We start from the raw sequence: 15,183 nt of genomic DNA on the forward strand, positions 1-15,183 counted from the left end.
CAGGTCTCCTGCATTGCAGGTGGATTCTTTACCAACTGAGTCACAGGGAACCCAAAACTTAGAAGATAAAGTAAATAAAGCAAAGAATAAGATACAATATATAAGAAACACTAGACTGTGAGCTTTTCAGTATCTCCCCAATCCTCCTAACTCTATAAGATAGTAAGTATTATCTTCATTTCATACATATGGCTATGGGGCCATATAGAAGCAATGTAATTTGACACTGATAGTAAGTGGTAAAGGTACTTAAAAGAGTCTGACATATAGGAAGTCCTTAATTCATGTTCATTCACCCAGGAACACATTACCTCTCTGCCCAGAAGTAGAAATGAAAGCTTCTCAAGAGGTGAGGACAACTTTTTTTTTCGTCAGAGAGAAGAGATCTTTTGAAAGACGGTATACAGACAATGATACTAATGGATAACAAACTCTTCTTCTACCTTAAAGTCTCCTGTACTGACTTTTCTGGAGCATTATCTTTGTCATGTGATAGCCCTCTCACTGGTATCTTGTATCTCCAGTGGAAATGGGATAGTTGAAACAAGAGATTTCTTATTGTATTGAAATTCCATTGATAAACGTCATTTTTTGCAGTCCCTTAAATTGTCCCATATTTAGGGGGAGAGAGACAGAGATAGAATGAATGAGCTATTGTCTTTTGAGTCAAAGCCTCCCTTCTACACTCTGCTCTGCATTCTGCTGTGTCCTCTTGCTCGGTGTTACTGTACCGCAGGGAGTGTTGGAAGAAGACTGCAATGCTGGGGGAGGCAAGGCTTTTCTCATTCCTGTTTGCTTCTTGTTGGGTTTCTATGGGCTTCCTGGTCCTGTCGGCAGCACCCTAGCAACACTTCTTTGCTCCATCAGCACCAGCAGAGCAGTACTCTCTCCTTAGAAGTCCCCTCCTCTAAGTCTCTAAGTTCCAGTCGTTCCAAAGTCTTCCTTTGCTCCACAGCCCTCAGGATGGTAGCTGCTTCATGCAGCTGCTCTCTGATACTGTTGTCCGTTTGCCTTTTCAATCTTCAAGCTTAGTGACTTATTAAATCATCTCCATTAAAAAAAAAAAAATTGGTGTGGCTTCCTAACTGGATTCTGAGTAACTCAGAAAGGACAAGAGGAGGCAGAACTAAAAGGTTATTAAAAACCCTTTAACAATAAATCTCCATGTCCCATAGATGGGGTCCACTGAGTGGAGTAAAGAGCTAGGGTCCATAAATTACAAGGTTTCATAGGGTCTTAATGAGTTACTTTATTAAAAAAAAAAAAAAAAAACAATGCCTAGCACAAGAAAAGTGATATGAAATTCGTAGCTATTGTTATGATCTGGGTATCATAGACTAAGCGGGGGAGAGATGATATGTATGGAGGAATTATTTTCGGTCAGAAAAACTATGCTTTTTTAAAGATATTTTAAGTTGGAAAAAACACAAATTACTAAAAAAAAAACAAATGGCTTAAAAGGGAGGAGGTTTATTATCTAAAAACCAACAAGTTCAGGGTGAGACAGGGTCAACAGTTTTAAGATGTCATCAAGGATTCAACTCATTTTCATATTTCTTTTCTGCTGTTCTCAGCAGAATGTCTTTTTCCTGGAGCTTGTCCGCTCCTGCCTTTAAGATGGCTAAAGCAACTCTCAATATCATAGCTTCCAGACAACATTAAGAAAGGCATTAGGAAGAGCTTTTATTTCTCCATTTAAGATAAAGGATAATCTTCTCCGTATGCCTCCCCTCCCCCATCTTACTTCTTCATTCTCATTGCATATATTTGTTTCACATGCCAATGCCTAAACCAGTCACTGACAAGGAGAATGGAACTCTCAAGGTCAGTTAGACCAATGATGACTCATAGCTGGTGAACAGTGATAGAGCCCACTTCCCCTGGAGCATCTGGCTGAGCAGGAGTTCTGTCCAGAGTCAGGGTTCAGGTGGGAAGGAGAGAGAGAGAAATGACTGATTCGTAGGCTGTCAAGAGTGACTGCTACAACTAGCATTCCCAATACCCTGCAAATTACACAGCTCTCAGCCTATGCAGCCATAAAATCCAAAGATGTTTGCTTCTTGGAAGAAAAGCTATGCTAAACCTAGACAGCATATTAAAAAGCAGAGACATAATCTTGCCGACAAAGGTCTGTCTAGTCAAAGCTATGGTTTTTCCAGTACTCATGTATGGATGTGAGAGTTGGACCATAAAGAAAGCTGAGCACCAAAGAATTGATGCTTTTGAACTGTGGTGTTGGAGAAGACTCTTGAGAGTCCTTACACTGCAAGGAGATCCAACCAGTCCATTCTGAAGGAAATCAGTCCTGATTATTCATTGGAAGGACTGATGCTGAAGGTGAAACCCAAATACTTTGGCCACCTGATGTGAATAACTGACTCATTGGAAAAGACCCTGATGCTGGGAAAGATTGAAGGCTGGAGGAGAAAGGGATGACAAAGGATGAGATGGTTGGATGGCATCACTGACTCTATGGACATGAGTTTGAGTAAGCTCTGGGAGCTGGCGGTGGTCAGGGAAGCCTAGAGTGCTGCAGTCCATGGGGTTGCAAAGAGTCAGACAGGACTGAGTGACTGAACTGAGTGAGTCTACGCATAAAATTGGTCCTGTATCCATGCTGGCCACACTAGCCGTTAGGAAAAGGTGGAAGGGGTTGGGGGGAGGAAGATGCACTTTTCCTCACCTCGTCAAGGATATGGGAACAAAGATAGACTGTATTCTTCTAGACCCTAAACACACACACATAGAATCTGGGGAGTGTTTGTCAGTTAGGAGGAGTGTCAGGAATGGAAAACAGTGAGGAGAGGAAGGGGGAGGCTAGTGCTGAAAAAATTGGCATGTCAACAAAGGATGGAGGAGAGAACATTAGCAAGAAAGAAAAAGGATGGGAGCTGGAGAGCCCCCAAGCACAGAAGCTGGGGAAATGAAGGGGCAAATTCAGGAAGGAATGTTATTTAAACTGTGCGCACATCTGAGGAGCAGAAAAACCAAAGGAGCCGCACAAAAGCCTGAATAAGAGAGGGGAGCCTGGGAGCGGGAGTTAAGAGGAAGGCTCTTTCCGAGCAAGTGTAAAATGGTGTTGTCGTTTCAACAGCAATGACCCAGCAACCAATTCTATTTTTTTCTTAACTGGAAATCTCTGCTGTCCTGAAAATTACATGACTATAAAGCTACTTCTTCTGTGAGGCAGGAAGAAAGTGTGGAAAGGCATCCAATCTAACGGGCTGGGAGCTGGGACAACGTGGCAGCCTCTGGCCAAAGAAACACGGACACCCACGTGAACAGCGCCTGATGGGGAGAAGCGGGGAGCTCTGTTTACTTTTTCATGCCCAGACCTTCAGGGGGCCCTTTGGACAGTGTTTTTGGAGCTCAGACCTCATTCTTGGTATCCCACGGCGCTAAGGCTAAGGGCAGGAGGTTTTAAAATACTTGAAATCTCTTTCTCTCTCTCTTTTTTGGAATATAGTTGCTTTACAATGCTGTGTTAGTTTCTTATAGTACAGCAAAGTGAATCAGCTATAATTAGTGAGTCGAGTCTGCTCAGTGTCCCACTCTTTGCAACCCCATGGACTATAGCCCACCAAGCTCCTCTGTCCATGGAATTCTCTAGGCAAGAATACTGGAGTGGGTAGCCATTCTCTTCTCCAGGGGATCTCCCCCACCCAGGGATCAAACCTGGGTCTCCTGCACTGCATGCAGATTCCTCACCATTTGCTATATATATACATACCCATATATTCCCTCTTTTTTTGGATTGCCTTCCCATTTAGATCATCACAGATCATTAAGTAGAATTCCCTGTGCTATACAGTAGGTTCTCATTAGTTATCTATGACCCCAAGTGACTGACTGCCTTCTCTGATGAACACTTAATCACTGAGCCCAGAGATGGCAAACTCAACCCTTCTGAGGACTGATGTTGTAATAATAAAAAGGATTCCCTGGAATTATTCTTGGAGATAACACAGTGTTTGTTTAGAACACTTTAATAAGACTCTTAAGGTGGGAAGTATGGTTCTAAAGCCATGCGCAACTCATAGATGATGCTCTACAAGCTTTTGTGCGAGGGATGAAGAGCAATTTTTGTCCCTTCTGACAGTAGTAAAATAGTTGGAATCCCCTGTGTGCCAAATAGAAGTTACTCATATGTCTCTTCATTTTCCCAATAAATTTTAGGCTTTTTTCTTTTTCTGTCCTTCTAGATATCTAGCCATCTGTCCCCAGGAGATGTTTTGGGTCATGAACATCCAGAGTCATGAACAAGAACTCTGTGGTCAATCATATAATGTAGAAGGAGATGGTGAAAAGTTACACTCTGCCAATGTAGCCTTCCTCCCATCCTCAAATGTTTACTATAAATCTACTGAGATTATCAAAACACTTGGCATGAATAGATATTTTCCTGAAAACTGGAGTAGAGGCTGAATCTTGCTCCTGAGTAGGAGGAGGGGTGAAGCAGTCTGGATGTGAGCATCTGAGAGTCAGAGAGACACCACTACTGATGTCTAGGGTCACTTGGGCAAAAACGCTGTCTCAGTGTCTGAACTAGGTGGATCTGGGCAACTATCAATGAATCAATCAATCAATCAATAAACCAAACAGTGGGAGTGTACTCCATTTTTGCTTCCTGCTGGACATGTATGGCTGCGGATGTGACAGATACAAACAAGGAATTGATAATCTAACATCCGCACCAAACTTGAGCCCCAAAGGGATGAAAATGTACACTCACGACCATGGTTACAACAGAGATGAGAGAAGAGGGAGGCAATGGAATCAGAAGTGGGGAGAGTTTTATGCAGGAAGATGGCTTGAAATCAGAGAGGAATCTAGCCAGAGAGGAAGATGGGAAGGGCAGCATACCAGGCAAGGGACCAGTCGCGGCAATGACGAGGAGGCATGAATGAGCGTGCCAGACTTGGGCACTCGGTCCTGGAGCATGAAACTGGCAACCTCTTAAGCTGATGTCAAAGGAAGAGAGAGGGACCATCAGAGCCAACAGTCTCCATAACTCAGACAAGGAGGACCCCGCCGTGGCCAGTGAGGTCACACTAGACAGGGGCGTTCTCAGAGCAGGGGTGTTGAGAGGAGGTCCTTTCCGTGACTCTGGACACCGGCTACTCCAGACGCCAAAGTGACACTTCAGAAAGCAGGGGTACGTTTCTTCATAAAAATGTGATTTTACCTTAATGCAAAAGTCAGAAAACTTCAGTCTGGACCAAAAGGAGAATTTCTCACAGAGATCTCTGGTTTCCCCTCGAGGCTCCTGGGGACACCCGCCCTGCATCCAGTCTGCAGCCCGTGGATTCGGCCTCTGCCTGGGGACTAGGAAATTACCCATTCCAGTCTCACAGGAGGAATTAAGCTTGGAACAATACAGTATTTTACAATCCAGTACAAGCTGCATTTATCCAAGGCTTTTCATGCATGGCATCTTAAAGCTCTTTATGAACTTTTTTTTTTTTAAGGGGGGAGGAGAAAGAAAAAAGAATTTAAAAGAGAAAACCTTCTAAAGTCCCAAACCCCCACTGAACTAAATGAGCCATTGAGAGTGAATAGGACTTAACAGTGGCCTTCAGAATGGGAACAGAAGTCCCACTCGGATGGAACAAGAACAACAGAATCAAAGGAAATCACAGCTCACAGAGGGCTGCACGGGGCCTGAAATGTACCCGTCACCCCGGGCGCTGACGGGCAGTGCCGTCTGCCCCAGCACAGTGAGCTTTGGATGGGGGTCAGGAGACAGGGTACGGCTCCCATGAAAATGCAGACAGGACCAGAAGGCCACCTCTTGGCCCTGAAGATGGCCAGGGCCAGCCTCAATATTTGCTATACTCATCCAAGCAACACTCTCCCCAGCAGCCGCTGCACAGGAAGTGGTTCTGCCCTGTGCCTTTGGACTCCATCCTAATCATAGCTTCCCTTCCCAAGCTCCCAGGGCCCTCACGCTGGGTGGCTGCACAGCCCTGGACACGTCTGACCTTCTGGGAAGCCCCTTATGCTTTGAGCATCCTCCCCATATCTCTTGCTCTCTCTCTCTCTCTCTCTCTCTCTGTTCCTCCAACTCCCCCAGCTCTTCCCCTGGGTCCTGGTTCTTGCACGGCCAGCGCTCTGCTTGTCACAATCTAATCAATTCATTCCTTTAGGCGTGTTGTGAGATGTTAATCACTTCTAACACTTATGAAGTGTCAAATAATGATACTCATCTTGGAAAATATATTCATGTCTTAAAGAGATCTCCAGTGTTGTAACCAGAGAGAAGAGACCTGGATTTCCATGGAGATGGGTGTTGCTGACTAGAGATGCCCAGGGTTGCCTTGGTGCACTACAGGCACCAAAGGAGTTTATTAGTGAACATGGGAAATGTAAGTAACTCGTCTTGGGAGGTTGACAGAGTAAAACCATTGGCCTCCAGAGTCAGTTTCTAGGCAACTCAGTTACTGTAAATTGAAAACTCTAGGTTATGAGAGTGTTTGGTTTTCTTCCCTGCTGAGTGGGAAAGAAGTTCCAGAACAAGATGAGGTCAGCGCTTTTAAAAAAAGAAATGACTTTGGAGGGATAAAGTTTGAGTGTATAGATTCTGGCTGCACTATGCCATCCACCTTCCAGGGACTGTGAGGAATAACAAGATATCTCTAAGCCCCAGAGTATGGGCTTTGGCACATAGTAGGTATTCAGTAATTACTGACTCCAATGGTCTCCTTTCTGGCCCCAGCCCCTTCCCTCCTGACCACTTGTATCCTGTACTCCCATCCTGTGCTGGTCCAGTTTTCTTTAAGTTGTACCAATAGCTCCTGGGGGTCATTTTCCTGAGCCCCGGGGAATGGCTAGTGTGAGTGGCAATGTGGCCAGGGGGACAGGCTTGTCCTGACTCACATATGACCTTGGATAAGTCATTTCACTTCTCTGCTCCTTGGTCTCATCATCTATAAAATGAGCTCATTGAATGAAATGATATCTAAGGTCCTCCATGGTTCTAATATGCCAAGTTTGGGGAGAAATGACTTGATAATACCATTAAATATATTCAACCCCTCTGGATTATGATTTCTGGTTTTTTAACTCCCCAAGCCCTTCCATTTTAAACACAGGTATTGTTTCCTCAACCCTACAAGTTCTAAGACACAGATACTGAGATTTGGATATGAAAGCCAAGAGCATTGCAGGCCATGCGATGCACTGCCAAATTCCTGTGTGGTTTGCTGAAATGTATGTCCCTGGTAACGCCACACAGCTAAGGTCATAGTAACAAGACAGTGGAGACTATTTGTCCTGCTAGGCTGCATTGTCTGAAACTTACTATGATCAGGAGGGTTCAGGAGGCCAGTGACCTTTAGTGCCCTCCTGAGAGCTAATTGTATTAAGGAAGCAGAGGCAGCGGCCACCAGAGGACGTGGAGGGGTGCTGGAAGTGCCCCCTACCATTTGTGCATCCACCATTCTGACTTCCCATGGCCAGTGCACACCTTTGCTTCAAGGTTTTCTTTGGCCTCAGACCTGCCTCTGCCTGGGTGCCTGGCAGCCGTAGTAGATGCTGGCCAGGGAGCTGTCCTTCACCAACGCCTGATGGGAGCTGATGGACAATACCTGCATGTTCCAGCTCCTTCACCCTCCAGGTGGGGTTACTCTAAGGGGGGGTGTCCATCTCTGGCTCCCCCAGTTCCCCAGCAGGACTATGCAGCCACTGCCCACAGTGGTGAACTGCTAAATGAGGCGCCTTCAGCTGGCCGCTTTCCCTTGCCTGCTCCTCTTCTTTATTCTCTCTTCTTTTAAATTGAAGTATATGGCAACCCACTCCAGTACTCTTGCTTGGAAAATCCCATGGATGGAGGAGTGTGGTAGGCTATAGCCCATGGGGTCACAAAGAGTCGGACACAACTGAGCAACTTCACTTTCACTTTCATAGGGCTTCCCAGGTGGTGCTAGTGGTAAAGAATATGCCTTCCAGTGCAGGAGACGTAATAGACGCAGGTTTGATCGCTGAGTCAGGAAGATGCCCTGGAGAAGGAAATGGCCACCCTCTTCAGTATTCTTGCCTGGGAAATACCATGGACAGAGGAGCCTGGTCCATGGGGTCACAAAAAAGTCATACACAACTTAGCAACTAACCAACAAATAATTTATGTACAATAATATATGTTACAGGTGTACAGTATATTTATTTTCAATTTTTAACTATACTTCATTCATGCATGTGTGCCGGGCTCAGTTGTGTCCAACTCTTTGCGACCCCATGGACTGTGGCCTGTCAGGCTCCTTTGTGCTTGAAATTCTCCAGGCAAGAATACTAGAGTGCATTGCCACTTTCTCCTCCAGGGGAACTTCCTGACCCAGGGATCAAACCTGCATCCCCTGAGTCTCCTGGTAGTTATAAAATATTGGCTATATTTCCCATGTTGTATAATACATCATCGTAACTTATTTTATACTCAATAGTTTATACCTTTTAATCCCCTACCCTTTTATTGCCCCTCTCTCTTCCCTCTCCCCACTGGTAACCACTAGTTTATTCTCTACATGTGTGGGTTCATTTCTTTTTTGTTACATTCCCTGGATTGTTGCATTTTTAAGATTCCACATATAAGCGATATCATACAGTGTTCCTCTTAATGGTGTTTCGAGGATCACCTTCCAAATGAACTATATTCACTCCTGTTCCAGCCAAACTAACACAGATGATTCAGCTTCTAAAGATACAGCTTTGAAGATGTCATTCAGTATCTCATTTATTCATTTGACAAACATTTGTTGTGTTCTTAGGGATCAGGCACTGATCACAGCGCCAACAACTACTCATACACGATCCGTGAAAGATCAGCTGATGGGTGCTTGGCTGAAAATCTTCCATTAGAGGTATAGTTATCTGTGACTGGGCTGAGTATCTAAAGATGAAAGACCTAGCGCTGAGAAGTTTCCAGCCCAACACTGCACCGTCTTCCCCAGCCTCCAACCACACAAAAGCCTTTTATGTTAGGAGGCCTGAGAAGGTAGTTCTGGCAAATGTCGCTCAGGGAAATGTGTAGCAGGAATAAAGAACCACGCTGCATCCTTTGTGTTTGTCCAGGTGTCTGTTCACATCAGAGGCACTTCCGGCGGGGGGAGCGGGGAACGACTTGCCACGGGGGCTCATCCGGGCCTTTGAAGCCCGCAGCCCTCTGGCCCGTAATCCTGCCCGGCGGCCTGGGAAATGGATGTTGCTCCCAGAACGAACCCTGAGCATGACACAGAGGGCAGTTACCCCCGACGGGCAAAGAAAAGAGTGCAGACCTTCCTGTGCCGTTTGGGGTCCTGAGGAGAGCCCAAGCATTTTAAAAAGAATCATCAAATAAGAATGTCAGGGCTTCATTGCTGAGAGAGTGAGGGTGAGGCAGCTGAATAAGTGCCAGAGGCACATTCGCCTTCTGGAGGCCGGGGGATGCTCACATGCATCTGCGAGCAGGGCCTGCTGTCCTTCCGTCCATGCCGCAGATACTGATGGAGGGTCTATTTGTGCTGTCAGTGTGGGGAGCTTGCCCTAACCCAGTTCAGAAATTTCTTCTTTTAATTTACCCAAGCCAAAAAGACATGCCCAAACCTCACTTTTAACGAGCATCAGTTACTGGGATCACAAGTTGGGCTAAAAGCTAATGAAGTTTAGTATTCAAATCAGATAATAGAAATGCCCATTTAAGCACAGTTTTGTAATTCCCTATGTAATAAAAAGAGGGACAGAACTGTATTTTTCTGTGCTTCTTTTAAGTGGATCCTTTCCATTGCTTTGGATTCTGCCCCAAAGCCAGACTGTTTGATGTTGGGTGGCTCTGGGGAGGGTGGAGGCAGGAGCCAGGGAAGTTGCAGATTTCCTTTAGTGTGCAATGGAGCCACGTGGAGGGACGAAGGACAGGCGGAGAGGAAGGCCACTGCCCCCCACAAGCATGCATGCTGGTATGCTAAGTCACTTCAGTCGTGTCCGACTCTTTGCGACCCTATGGACCTTAGCCCTCCAGGCTCTTCTGTCCATGGAATTCTCCAGGCAGGAATACTGGAGTGGGTTGCCATGGCATCTTCCAGGGGATCTTTCTGACCCAGGGATCGAACCCGAGTCTCTCAGACTTCTGTCACCAAATCCATGGTGCCATAGAACTGAGAGTCTGTCTTTCCACTACTGACCACCATGTGAAAGAGGATCATGGTGTGAGTTTGTTTCTCTTCATGAAAAGATATTGAATATTGTGTTCAGGTATTAAATATGACCACTTATTGATGGATTTAGTAAGTGGCATTTATTTAAATTCATTTGACTTTTAAAAGTAAAGGTCAAACCTTTAACAAATTAATTTTTGGACTGAACTTTAATATGAATAAAGAAATAGCATGAAGGATTTCCTTGGTGGTTCAGAATCAGCCTTCCAATGCAGGAAATGTGGGTTCGATCCCTGGTCAGGGAATTAAGATCCCACATGTCTCAGGGATACTAAGCCTGCACACTGCAACTAGAGAAGCACATGCAGAGCCTGTGCACCACAGGGAAGATCCAGGACAGGCAAGTTTGTTTTTTTTTTCAAAAAATCGTGTGAGAGGAGTGGGTAAAGGCATAGGACATGGTCTACTAGACCATGATTCTCCCAATAAGAGCGCTAACAGTGACTGTGCACTAGACTTGTGGAGTAAGACAAAACTCCAATAAGACACACTCCTACTCAGAGCTTTCACTCTGGCTAAGGGACTAGGGCAAATCCCCAAATAAAGTATAATTTAGGCTATAGTAAGTAACATAAGAGAAGAGCCATCAGAGTGTTACAGGAACTTAGAGCAGGCAGGGGCCACCTTGGTTGGGGGAAATGCCTTCATTCATTCATTTGTTGAAAAAAAACCACCTACTATGGCCAAGCCTGATACTAGGGCATCATGCCAACAGGTCACAGAATAGACCTCCCTGGTGGAATTTACAGTCTAGCGGGGAGGACAGATAATAATCAGTATGCACTCCAAATAAGTAACTGTTATTTAGACAAGTCTTACATGCTAAGAGTAAAAGGAACTAGAGCAGGAAAAAGGAAGTAGTGCATCTGGGTAGGTTTCTGCAAAGATCGGGACTTTCACATTGAATGGAAGGGGTTCTGGGCAGCGGAGTGGTATGATCTGCTTGACATTTTAATAGGATCACTCTGGACTGAGAACAGCTTCAGAAGGTGTTTGAAGCACACACTAACACCATCATAGTTAACCTGTGTTGAGCAAATCCTCCATGCCAGACACTTTGCTCATTGAGTACCCTGGACATTCTAAAATACCCGCCTACCAACACTCTGGGGTAGATACTATTTTATCCCTAAAGACAAGGAAACTGAAGCTGAAAAGCTAAATAGTTTGTCTATAACTTCACAGCTGACAGGAGATAGGGCTTCACATGTTCTAAGCCCTAGGCCTAGTTCCAAGCCATTCTGTTACATTGGATAGCAGGCTTCCCTACAGCCCACTTTAATGATATGCATTTCCTGTTCAAAAGCCTGGTAGGGTTCCCAACATTTGAGGCTCTCCTTTGGGAAATCTGTTGCCTCCAAACCAAGAAATACTTGACGATGGTCAAGAAGGGCCCTACTAAGAGGGATACAAATGATAAAGCAGATCATGTCAAAGATTTTGTAATGTAATATAGTAGGAATTACAAGATAAATATCTGCGTTTCAGAAAAATTACAATTCAGGAAAAAAAGTCAGGCAAACAAAAAGTCAATTGATTTTAGAACACTCAGCTCATTGTCCTTCAAGCATGCTGTGCTCATGTGTCAGTTTATGCCTGGCTCTTGCACACTGGCCCTCACACATCTTTTTAGGCCCTCACACATCTTTTTATCCTCTTAAGAAACTTATAGCTAAGCACTGATGGTTATCATTCTCAACTTAGAGGGGAAGAAGCATGCTTAGATATGAGTAAGTGCCAAGGTTACACAGCAAGGTGGCATCTTGGACTCCAACACTGTTTTCATTAACTCCAAATTCCATAGGCTTTGTGTTCTATTACACTGTCATTTGAATGAAGGGAGAGTGGAAGGGGTAGGGGGAAAAGAAGCAGAGCAGAGAGGAAAGGAGAGAAGAGACAGAAAGATCATTTAATACAAGGAATGAATTCACAGCTTCCTAAAAGAGCACCCAACTAGGTGCAGGGTGAGGTGCCTCTTACCCAAAGATGCAGAAATCAGGGTCAAACACAGCAATAAGTACAATAGGCAGAATCTGGGAGGGGTCAGATGCCAAGATGGGTGGTGGATCCACCACCAGGGAAGGATTTGCCCAAAGCCTAGAAAAGAAACTGATGCAACTGGGACAGACAGCAGCAGAAGAAATAGGGAGAATCTTGGGAGAGGGAAAGTCAGGGTGCTGAATAAAAGAGAAGGACACATGCAAAAGAGAAGACACAGAATGTCACTGAGGGAACTTAACAGCAGTCCCTGAGAAGTATGGGGAGGAGCAGAACCTCTGTGAAGGGCTTAGGCCAAATGCAGCTTCTTGCAGTGGAACTGAATGATGTGGGCAATACCAGGTCATGGTTGTAGAAGAGCTCTGTGGAAGAGCATCCTTCCCCACAATCAGACTGGGGGTCAGAATGGCTTCCACAGACCCATGCCGAGACCCTGAGGAGTCTAGGTCCTGGGGATTTGAGGACTGACATTTACTGTCCAGGGTGCCTGACCGTATTTGGCCATATCATGTCATTTGTTGACTCCTCCCCTGTCAATGTTATGGGACCCTTACAAAGAGATTTATCTAGTAAATTGAAGTGACTTCTCTGTGTGGAATTTGTCTCAAAAAAGATTCTATTGTATGTGTTTTAGATGAAATCTTGTAGAATTATCATCCAAGAATCCTCGAATTTTGTGAGGTTAGAGAATTCAAAGAAATTCCTTCAATATTCTACTATTTTGCCATATAAATGGGAGCGCTGAGGACAAGCAAGGAGCAGTGTGTACTCCTGTAAATTCACGTTTCTTGCCATATCTATATATATGTGTGTATATATATAATTTTATTTTGTTAGTTTGGGCTGTGCTGGGTCTTCATTGCCGTGCAGGCTTTTTCTCTAGTTGTGGCAAGCAAAGGCTATTCTCTAGTTGCAGTGCACAGGCTTCTCACTGTGGGAGCTTCTCTTGTGGAGCACAGGCTCGAGAGCCTGCAGGCTTCAGTAGTTACAGCCCCCAGGCTCTAGCGCACAGGGTCAGTAGTTGTGGCACATAGTCTTAGTTGCTCTGCAGACGTGGGAGCCCACGTCTCCTGCATTGGCAGGCAGATTCTTTACCACTAAGCCACCAGGGAAGCCCCACATTTCTTGTTTTAAAACCTTGACATTATTTGAAATACATCTGTGAAAGTCACTCAGTCATGCCTGACTCTGCAACCCCATGGATTATACATCTCCTCAACCCCAAATGATAAAAAGGTTTGACAATTATTTACCTTATTTTACCATAATCAAACCCATGCAGGATCCTGAAGCCTGAAGAATGATGTTTAGAAGAAAATTCCTAGTAAGGACAGATCATTGCATTCATCATGGTTGCACCTGACATTCAGGATTCTCTTCCTTTGTCAATGCCCCACTGCTGCTCTTAGCCAGTGTGATCATGTGGCAGCCCTTGAACCAGGCAGGGCAGAGAGCAAAGGGAGGCAACAAGTGGCTGGCTGAAGTCACTCATCTTTCCCTCCCCCAAATTGGCTGAGGACCCAATCTCCCATTTATATGCTAATATAATACGAGCTGAGGTTAGAATTTTCTCCCCTCCTCTGGCTAGGTAGATGAACTTTTCAAAGGAGAGAACTAGAAGGCATATGGCAACCCACTGCAACATTTACATTTCAGTTCCTGGAGACATGAGGACAAGGCATGACTTGATGGATTGGTATCAGATTTATCTTTAATGACTCTTACCCTACATTCCTATCTTATTACAGGCAGCTGCAGAAGAAACAGCAATCCCGAATGTAACTTAAAGGGCACAGGAGGATTAAATAATGCATGAAGGATTTCCTGGTCTGTCAGACAAATTCTGGAACATGTAGGACATGTCTCAGAGTCTCTGGAATGACAAGCCCAATGAGCAATATCACTGACATTCTGAATTTAATTTTTTAAGGGAAAATTTATTTTAGCCTTTGAAGACTTTTGGACTTCCCTGATAGCTCAGCTGGTAGGAATCGCCTGCAATGCAGGAGACCTGGGTTTGATCCCTGTGTTGGGAAGATCCCCTGGATAAGGGAACGGCTACCCACTCTAGTAATCTGGCCTGGAGAATTCCATGGATTGTATAGTCCATGAGGTTGCAAAGAGTCAGATACAACTGAGCAACTTTTATTTCACTTTCTTTTGAAGACTTTTATTTTCATTTTACTATATTTTATAGTCCAGAATTGCACTGTCCAAAATGAGAGCCATTCAATCGATGGCTGTTGAACATTTGAAGTGTGGATAGTCCGAGTTGAGATGCTGTATGTGTAAATAATACCCCAGATCTTGATGATGTCTCACAAAGAAAAAGTGTAAAATAGCTCATCAGTAATTTTTATATCAATTACATATAGACATGATGATAATTTGGGCTATATAAGGTTAAAGAAAATATATTATTCCAGTTAATTTCACCTGATTCTTTTAGCTTTTTAATGAAGTGTCTGTAAAATTTCAAATTATGTATCTGGCTCACCTGAGTGGTTTGTGTTACATATCTTACGTACAGCAATGGTCTGGAGACCATGTCCCTCTCAAGAGTGTGAATAGTTTGGAGTTTTACTCCACTTGCAAGATAAGAAGTCACCCAGCTAGAGTTCAACGGATGCTAGTAGAAGACATGAGACCTGTGGCTCAGAGACAAAGGGTAGTTTCTTTTTCACAGCCCCAGCAGTAGCCAGAGTATCAGCATCTTTGCACCAGTTTACCAAGCCCCAACAACACAGGGTGAAGTAGACAGGGCCAGATGAGACCTGTACACATAGTGTTTTCCATTAGAGGAGAGGAACTCACAACTTGGAAAACTCAGATCTTTGATACAAAGTGCAGCAAGCAAACCTACCATTTACTCTGAAGGAAGACACTATATCTTCCAGGTCAGTCAGTCAGCTCAGTCACTCAGTCGTGTCTGACTCTTTGAGACCCCATGAATCGCAGCATCATTGGAATCCCTGTCCATCACCAACTCCTGGAGTTTACTCAA

This window comes from Odocoileus virginianus, chromosome 14 (assembly GCF_023699985.2).
Source record: "Odocoileus virginianus isolate 20LAN1187 ecotype Illinois chromosome 14, Ovbor_1.2, whole genome shotgun sequence".
Classification (NCBI taxonomy): Eukaryota; Metazoa; Chordata; class Mammalia; order Artiodactyla; family Cervidae; genus Odocoileus; species Odocoileus virginianus.